Source organism: Rhinoderma darwinii, chromosome 3 (genome assembly GCF_050947455.1).
Source record: "Rhinoderma darwinii isolate aRhiDar2 chromosome 3, aRhiDar2.hap1, whole genome shotgun sequence".
NCBI lineage: Eukaryota > Metazoa > Chordata > Amphibia > Anura > Rhinodermatidae > Rhinoderma > Rhinoderma darwinii.
The window spans coordinates 262110933-262120649 of record NC_134689.1 but is presented as its reverse complement, the minus strand read 5'-3'; the positions used below and the strand labels follow the sequence as shown (position 1 = coordinate 262120649).

General features: G+C 38.3%; 3 non-coding genes across 3 annotated transcripts; all 3 read right to left on the bottom strand.

Annotated features, from left to right (window-relative positions):
- Positions 1-2536: 2536 nt before the first annotated feature.
- Positions 2537-2610, bottom strand: TRNAI-AAU (transfer RNA isoleucine (anticodon AAU)). Its single transcript has one exon. It is a non-coding gene; the product is annotated as a tRNA-Ile (tRNA).
- A 726-nt stretch (positions 2611-3336) lies between these two features.
- On the bottom strand, positions 3337-3410 carry TRNAI-AAU (transfer RNA isoleucine (anticodon AAU)). The gene has a single exon. It is a non-coding gene; the product is annotated as a tRNA-Ile (tRNA).
- A 3426-nt stretch (positions 3411-6836) lies between these two features.
- TRNAI-AAU (transfer RNA isoleucine (anticodon AAU)) lies at positions 6837-6910 on the bottom strand. Its single transcript has one exon. It is a non-coding gene; the product is annotated as a tRNA-Ile (tRNA).
- Positions 6911-9717: the final 2807 nt, after the last annotated feature.

Below are 9717 nucleotides of genomic sequence, written 5' to 3'. Positions count from 1 at the left end.
GCGGCTTTTAAGGGGTTAATCAGCGGGGACACAGCGATCGGTCCCCGCTGTAGGAGCTGTGACAGCTGCTGAACAAGACAGCAGCGTCACAGCTCCTGTACGTGTCGGGAGGACGGCCGAAACGGCCGTTACTCCTGAGACGTACTATTACGGCATGGAGCGCGAACGATACAGCTGCCATGACGTAATAGTACGTCAAGGAGCGGGAAGGGGTTAAGGTTGAAATTGGACCTCTAAGATGATTTCATGCAACAAACTCTGCATTTCTATAAATCACCGGTTAGACCATACATGGAATATTGTGTACAGTTTTGAGCACCTGTGTATGAGAAGGACATTGCTGAACTAGAATGCGTGCAAAGAAGGGAAAGCAAGGTAATTAAAGGACCTCATCACAGACGGGGATTCTTTACTGTAAGAGCAGTTCGACGATTGAACTCTGCCACATTGAAAAGTGTTTTTTTGAAAAATATAAAATTTCATCATATTTGTACCAGATTCTGGAGATGGAACTTTGATCCAGGAATTTATTCTAATAGCCATATTTGGAGTAAGGGAGGAATTTTTCCCCTAATGACAACATTGGAATGCACTCCAAGACAGTTTTTGCCTTCCTCTGGATCAACACGGCAGGTTTATAGGTTGAATTTGATGGACCTTTTTTCAATATTATCAACTATTCAACTCTGTAACAAGCATGTAACAAGCATGTAACAAAAGTGAGCTTCCATGGCCCGTACGGGGATCGAACCCGTGACCTTGGCGTTATTAGCATCACGCTCTAACCAACTGAGCTAACCGGCCACTTTTACACCAAAGATTCACGTCACGTCAGTAGAAAATACATGCAAACGTGTATTCATATTGATATCCTATTAACCTGAATAATAAAATAAACTTGCAATTTTTACTACTCAAAAAGCATTGGACAAATTGCTTTTGTGTTTTCCATTCCACCCCACAAAGAGTTTTCTTTCAGTACATTATATGGTACATTAAATGCTGCCATTAAAAACAAGAACTTGTCTCGCTAAAAACAAGCCCTTATATGACTATGAGGACGGAAAAATAATAAAGTTATGACTATCGGAATACAAAGAGGCAAAATCAAGATTTTATTTTTGTCCTTAAGGTTGAAATTGGACCTCTAAGATGATTTCATGCAACAAACTCTGCATTTCTATAAATCACCGGTTAGACCATACATGGAATATTGTGTACAGTTTTGAGCACCTGTGTATGAGAAGGACATTGCTGAACTAGAATGCGTGCAAAGAAGGGAAAGCAAGGTAATTAAAGGACCTCATCACAGACGGGGATTCTTTACTGTAAGAGCAGTTCGACGATTGAACTCTGCCACATTGAAAAGTGTTTTTTTGAAAAATATAAAATTTCATCATATTTGTACCAGATTCTGGAGATGGAACTTTGATCCAGGAATTTATTCTAATAGCCATATTTGGAGTAAGGGAGGAATTTTTCCCCTAATGACAACATTGGAATGCACTCCAAGACAGTTTTTGCCTTCCTCTGGATCAACACGGCAGGTTTATAGGTTGAATTTGATGGACCTTTTTTCAATATTATCAACTATTCAACTCTGTAACAAGCATGTAACAAAAGTGAGCTTCCATGGCCCGTACGGGGATCGAACCCGTGACCTTGGCGTTATTAGCATCACGCTCTAACCAACTGAGCTAACCGGCCACTTTTACACCAAAGATTCACGTCACGTCAGTAGAAAATACATGCAAACGTGTATTCATATTGATATCCTATTAACCTGAATAATAAAATAAACTTGCAATTTTTACTACTCAAAAAGCATTGGACAAATTGCTTTTGTGTTTTCCATTCCACCCCACAAAGAGTTTTCTTTCAGTACATTATATGGTACATTAAATGCTGCCATTAAAAACAAGAACTTGTCTCGCTAAAAACAAGCCCTTATATGACTATGAGGACGGAAAAATAATAAAGTTATGACTATCGGAATACAAAGAGGCAAAATCAAGATATTATTTTTGTCCTTAAGGTTGAAATTGGACCTCTAAGATGATTTCATGCAACAAACTCTGCATTTCTATAAATCACCGGTTAGACCATACATGGAATATTGTGTACAGTTTTGAGCACCTGTGTATGAGAAGGACATTACTGAACTAGAATGCGTGCAAAGAAGGGAAAGCAAGGTAATTAAAGGACCTCATCACAGACGGGGATTCTTTACTGTAAGAGCAGTTCGACGATTGAACTCTGCCACATTGAAAAGTGTTTTTTTTAAAAATATAAAATTTCATCATATTTGTACCAGATTCTGGAGATGGAACTTTGATCCAGGAATTTATTCTAATAGCCATATTTGGAGTAAGGGAGGAATTTTTCCCCTAATGACAACATTGGAATGCACTCCAAGACAGTTTTTGCCTTCCTCTGGATCAACACAGCAGGTTTATAGGTTGAATTTGATGGACCTTTTTTCAATATTATCAACTATTCAACTCTGTAACAAGCATGTAACAAAGGTGAGCTTCCATGGCCCGTACGGGGATCGAACCCGTGACCTTGGCGTTATTAGCACCACGCTCTAACCAACTGAGCTAACCGGCCACTTTTAAACCAAAGATTCACGTCACGTCAGTAGAAAATACATGCAAACGTGTATTCATATTGATATCCTATTAACCTGAATAATAAAATAAACTTGCAATTTTTACTACTCAAAAAGCATTGGACAAATTGCTTTTGTGTTTTCCATTCCACCCCACAAAGAGTTTTCTTTCAGTACATTATATGGTACATTAAATGCTGCCATTAAAAACAAGAACTTGTCTCGCTAAAAACAAGCCCTTATATGACTATGAGGATGGAAAAATAATAAAGTTATGACTATAGGAATACAAAGAAGCAAAATCAAGATATTATTTTTGTCCTTAAGGTTGAAATTGAACCTCTAAGATGATTTCATGCAACAAACTCTGCATTTCTATAAATCACCGGTTACACCATACATGGAATATTGTGTACAGTTTTAAGCACCTGTGTATGAGAAGGACATTGCTGAACTAGAATGCGTGCAAAGAAGGGAAAGTAAAAGTTTCATCATATTTGTACCAGATTCTGGAGATGGAACTTTGATCCAGGAATTTATTCTAATAGCCATATTTGGAGTAAGGGAGGAATTTTTCCCCTAATGACAACATTGGAATGCACTCCAAGACAGTTTTTGCCTTCCTCTGGATCAACACGGCAGGTTTATAGGTTGAATTTGATGGACCTTTTTTCAATATTATCAACTATTCAACTCTTCAACTCTGTAACAAAAGTGAGCTTCCATGGCCCGTACGGGGATCGAACCCGTGACCTTGGCGTTATTAGCACCACACTCTAACCAACTGAGCTAACCGGCCACTTTTACACCAAAGATTCACGTCACGTCAGTAGAAAATACATGCAAACGTGTATTCATATTGATATCCTATTAACCTGAATAATAAAATAAACTTGCAATTTTTACTACTCAAAAAGCATTGGACAAATTGCTTTTGTGTTTTCCATTCCACCCCACAAAGAGTTTTCTTTCAGTACATTATATGGTACATTAAATGCTGCCATTAAAAACAAGAACTTGTCTCGCTAAAAACAAGCCCTTATATGACTATGAGGACGGAAAAATAATAAAGTTATGACTATCGGAATACAAAGAGGCAAAATCAAGATATTATTTTTGTCCTTAAGGTTGAGATTGGACCTCTAAGATGATTTCATGCAATAAACTCTGCATTTCTATAAATCACCGGTTAGACCATACATGGAATATTGTGTACAGTTTTGAGCACCTGTGTATGAGAAGGACATTGCTGAACTACAATGCGTGCAAAGAAGGGAAAGCAAGGTAATTAACCCCTTAATGACCGGGCCATTTTGCACGTTAATGACCAAGGATTATTTTTTGTTTTTCCACGGTCGAATTCCAAGAGTCGTAACTGTTTTTGTATTCCGTCTATATAGCCGTATAAGGGCTTGTTTTTTCCGGGACGAGTTGTATTTTGTAATTGTACCATTTTTAGATGCTTATAACATATTGATTAACTTTTATTAACTTTATTTTAGGAGAGAATTGAAAATAAGCAGCTATTCCAGCATTAATTTTCACGTTATAAATTTACGCCGTTTACTATGCAGCGTAAATAACATGTTAACTTTATTCTATGGGTCGGCACGATTACAGGGATACCAAATGTATAAAGGTTTTATATGTTTTTTCTACGTTTGCACAATAAAAACCCTTTTAGAAAAAAATTACTTGTTTTTGCATCGCCGCGTTCCAAGAGCCGTCATTTTTTTATTTTTCCGTCGATGTGGCCGTACGTGGGCTTGATTTTTGCGGGACAATGTGTAGTTTTCATTAGTACTATTTTGGGGTACATAGGACTTATAGATGAACTTTTATTTTATTTTTTATGGGGGGAATGGGAGAAAAGAGAGAATTTTGCCGTTGTTTTTTGCGTTTTCTTTGGACGCCGTTCATCCGGCGGTTTAATTAATGTGTTCATTTTATTGGTCAAGTTGTTACGATCGCGGGGATACCATATATGTGTATGTGTGATTTGTTTTGACCGTTTTATTAAATAAAACCACTTTTTGGGGCAAAAAAGTAGTTTTATTTGACTTTGACTGTAATTTTTTTTATTTTTTTTTTCACAAACTTTATTTAACGGTTTTACTTTTTTTTTTTTAGTCCCACCAGGGGACTTCACTATGCGATGTGCAGATCGCATATATAATGCTTTGGTATACTTCGTATACCAAAGCATTATTGCCTGTCAGTGTAAAACTGACAGGCAACCTGTTAGGTCATGCCTCTGGCATCGCCTAACAGGCAGATGCTGAAGACAGACCTGGGGGTCTTTGTTAGACCCCCGGCTGTCATGGAAACCCGACGGAGACCCGCGATTTGTTTGCGGGGGCGCCGATCGGGAGACAGAGGGAGTTCCCCCTTCTGTCAAACACATTAAATGCCGCTGTCACTGTTGACAGCGGCATTTAATGGGTTAAACTGCCGGAATCGGCGCGTGCTTCGATTCCGGCAGTTGCAGCAGGAGCCAGGCTGTGTATAACAGCCGTGCTCCTGCCGCTGATCGCGTGGGTAAACTGTCAGTACCCGCGCGATCACAGGACGGATATATCCGTCCTCCTGCGCGAACTAGCAGCTGCTGAGGACGGATATATCCGTCCTTCGGCGTTAAGGGGTTAAAGGACCTCATCACAGATGGGGATTCTTTACTGTAAGAGAAGTTCTACGATTGAACTCTCTGCCACATTGAAAAGTGTTTTTTTGAAAAATATAAAATTTAAAATATAAATAGGACGGAAAAATAATAAAGTTATGACTATCGGAATACAAAGAGGCAAAATCAAGATATTATTTTTGTCCTTAAGGTTGAAAGTGGACCTCTAAGATGATTTCATGCAACAAACTCTGCATTTCTATAAATCACCGGTTAGACCATACATGGAATATTGTGTACAGTTTTGAGCACCTGTGTATGAGAAGGACATTGCTGAACTAGAATGCGTGCAAAGAAGGGAAAGCAAGGTAATTAAAGGACCTCATCACAGACGGGGATTCTTTACTGTAAGAGCAGTTCGACGATTGAACTCTCTGCCACATTGAAAAGTGTTTTTTTGAAAAATATAAAATGTCATCATATTTGTACCAGATTCTGGAGATGGAACTTTGATCCAGGAATTTATTCTAATAGCCATATTTGGAGTAAGGGAGGAATTTTTCCCCTAATGACAACATTGGAATGCACTCCAAGACAGTTTTTGCCTTCCTCTGGATCAACACGGCAGGTTTACAGGTTGAATTTGATGGACCTTTTTTCAATATTATCAACTATTCAACTCTGTAACAAGCATGTAACAAAAGTGAGCTACCATGGCCCAAACCCGTGACCTTAGCGTTATTAGCACCACGCTCTAACCAACTGAGCTAACCGGCCACTTTTACACCAAAGATTCACGTCACGTCAGTAGAAAATACATGCAAACGTGTATTCATATTGATATCCTATTAACCTGAATAATAAAATAAACTTGAAATTTTTACTACTCAAAAAGCATTGGACAAATTGCTTTTGTGTTTTCCATTCCACCCCACAAAGAGTTTTCTTTCAGTACATTATATGGTACATTAAATGCTGCCATTAAAAACAAGAACTTGTCTCGCTAAAAACAAGCCCTTATATGACTATGAGGACGGAAAAATAATAAAGTTATGACTATCGGAATACAAAGAGGCAAAATCAAGATATTATTTTTGTCCTTAAGGTTGAAATTGGACCTCTAAGATGATTTCATGCAACAAACTCTGCATTTCTATAAATCACCGGTTACACCATACATGGAATATTGTGTACAGTTTTAAGCACCTGTGTATGAGAAGGACATTGCTGAACTAGAATGCGTGCAAAGAAGGGAAAGCAAGGTAATTAAAGGACCTCATCACAGACGGGGATTCTTTACTGTAAGAGAAGTTCGACGATTGAACTCTCTGCCACATTGAAAAGTGTTTTTTTGAAAAATATAAAATTTCATCATATTTGTACCAGATTCTGGAGATGGAACTTTGATCCAGGAATTTATTCTAATAGCCATATTTGGAGTAAGGGAGGAATTTTTCCCCTAATGACAACATTGGAATGCACTCCAAGACAGTTTTTGCCTTCCTCTGGATCAACACGGCAGGTTTATAGGTTGAATTTGATGGACCTTTTTTCAATATTATCAACTATTCAACTCTTCAACTCTGTAACAAAAGTGAGCTTCCATGGCCCGTACGGGGATCGAACCCGTGACCTTGGCGTTATTAGCACCACGCTCTAACCAACTGAGCTAACCGGCCACTTTTACACCAAAGATTCACGTCACGTCAGTAGAAAATACATGCAAACGTGTATTCATATTGATATCCTATTAACCTGAATAATAAAATAAACTTGCAATTTTTACTACTCAAAAAGCATTGGACAAATTGCTTTTGTGTTTTCCATTCCACCCCACAAAGAGTTTTCTTTCAGTACATTATATGGTACATTAAATACTGCCATTAAAAACAAGAACTTGTCTCGCTAAAAACAAGCCCTTATATGACTATGAGGACGGAAAAATAATAAAGTTATGACTATCGGAATACAAAGAGGCAAAATCAAGATATTATTTTTGTCCTTAAGGTTGAGATTGGACCTCTAAGATGATTTCATGCAATAAACTCTGCATTTCTATAAATCACCGGTTAGACCATACATGGAATATTGTGTACAGTTTTGAGCACCTGTGTATGAGAAGGACATTGCTGAACTACAATGCGTGCAAAGAAGGGAAAGCAAGGTAATTAACCCCTTAATGACCGGGCCATTTTGCACGTTAATGACCAAGGATTATTTTTTGTTTTTCCACGGTCGCATTCCAAGAGTCGTAACTGTTTTTGTATTCCGTCTATATAGCCGTATAAGGGCTTGTTTTTTCCGGGACGAGTTGTATTTTGTAATTGTACCATTTTTAGATGCTTATAACATATTGATTAACTTTTATTAACTTTATTTTAGGAGAGAATTGAAAATAAGCAGCTATTCCAGCATTAATTTTCACGTTATAAATTTACGCCGTTTACTATGCAGCGTAAATAACATGTTAACTTTATTCTATGGGTCGGCACGATTACAGGGATACCAAATGTATAAAGGTTTTATATGTTTTTTCTACGTTTGCACAATAAAAACCCTTTTAGAAAAAAATTACTTGTTTTTGCATCGCCGCGTTCCAAGAGCCGTCATTTTTTTATTTTTCCGTCGATGTGGCCGTACGTGGGCTTGATTTTTGCGGGACAATGTGTAGTTTTCATTAGTACTATTTTGGGGTACATAGGACTTATAGATGAACTTTTATTTTATTTTTTATGGGGGGAATGGGAGAAAAGAGAGAATTTTGCCGTTGTTTTTTGCGTTTTCTTTGGACGCCGTTCATCCGGCGGTTTAATTAATGTGTTCATTTTATTGGTCAAGTTGTTACGATCGCGGGGATACCATATATGTGTATGTGTGATTTGTTTTGACCGTTTTATTAAATAAAACCACTTTTTGGGGCAAAAAAGTAGTTTTATTTGACTTTGACTGTAATTTTTTTTATTTTTTTTTTCACAAACTTTATTTAACGGTTTTACTTTTTTTTTTTTAGTCCCACCAGGGGACTTCACTATGCGATGTGCAGATCGCATATATAATGCTTTGGTATACTTCGTATACCAAAGCATTATTGCCTGTCAGTGTAAAACTGACAGGCAACCTGTTAGGTCATGCCTCTGGCATCGCCTAACAGGCAGATGCTGAAGACAGACCTGGGGGTCTTTGTTAGACCCCCGGCTGTCATGGAAACCTGACGGAGACCCGCGATTTGTTTGCGGGGGCGCCGATCGGGAGACAGAGGGAGTTCCCCCTTCTGTCAAACACATTAAATGCCGCTGTCACTGTTGACAGCGGCATTTAATGGGTTAAACTGCCGGAATCGGCGCGTGCTTCGATTCCGGCAGTTGCAGCAGGAGCCAGGCTGTGTATAACAGCCGTGCTCCTGCCGCTGATCGCGTGGGTAAACTGTCAGTACCCGCGCGATCACAGGACGGATATATCCGTCCTCCTGCGCGAACTAGCAGCTGCTGAGGACGGATATATCCGTCCTTCGGCGTTAAGGGGTTAAAGGACCTCATCACAGATGGGGATTCTTTACTGTAAGAGAAGTTCTACGATTGAACTCTCTGCCACATTGAAAAGTGTTTTTTTGAAAAATATAAAATTTAAAATATAAATAGGACGGAAAAATAATAAAGTTATGACTATCGGAATACAAAGAGGCAAAATCAAGATATTATTTTTGTCCTTAAGGTTGAAAGTGGACCTCTAAGATGATTTCATGCAACAAACTCTGCATTTCTATAAATCACCGGTTAGACCATACATGGAATATTGTGTACAGTTTTGAGCACCTGTGTATGAGAAGGACATTGCTGAACTAGAATGCGTGCAAAGAAGGGAAAGCAAGGTAATTAAAGGACCTCATCACAGACGGGGATTCTTTACTGTAAGAGCAGTTCGACGATTGAACTCTCTGCCACATTGAAAAGTGTTTTTTTGAAAAATATAAAATTTCATCATATTTGTACCAGATTCTGGAGATGGAACTTTGATCCAGGAATTTATTCTAATAGCCATATTTGGAGTAAGGGAGGAATTTTTCCCCTAATGACAACATTGGAATGCACTCCAAGACAGTTTTTGCCTTCCTCTGGATCAACACGGCAGGTTTACAGGTTGAATTTGATGGACCTTTTTTCAATATTATCAACTATTCAACTCTGTAACAAGCATGTAACAAAAGTGAGCTACCATGGCCCAAACCCGTGACCTTAGCGTTATTAGCACCACGCTCTAACCAACTGAGCTAACCGGCCACTTTTACACCAAAGATTCACGTCACGTCAGTAGAAAATACATGCAAACGTGTATTCATATTGATATCCTATTAACCTGAATAATAAAATAAACTTGAAATTTTTACTACTCAAAAAGCATTGGACAAATTGCTTTTGTGTTTTCCATTCCACCCCACAAAGAGTTTTCTTTCAGTACATTATATGGTACATTAAATGCTGCCATTAAA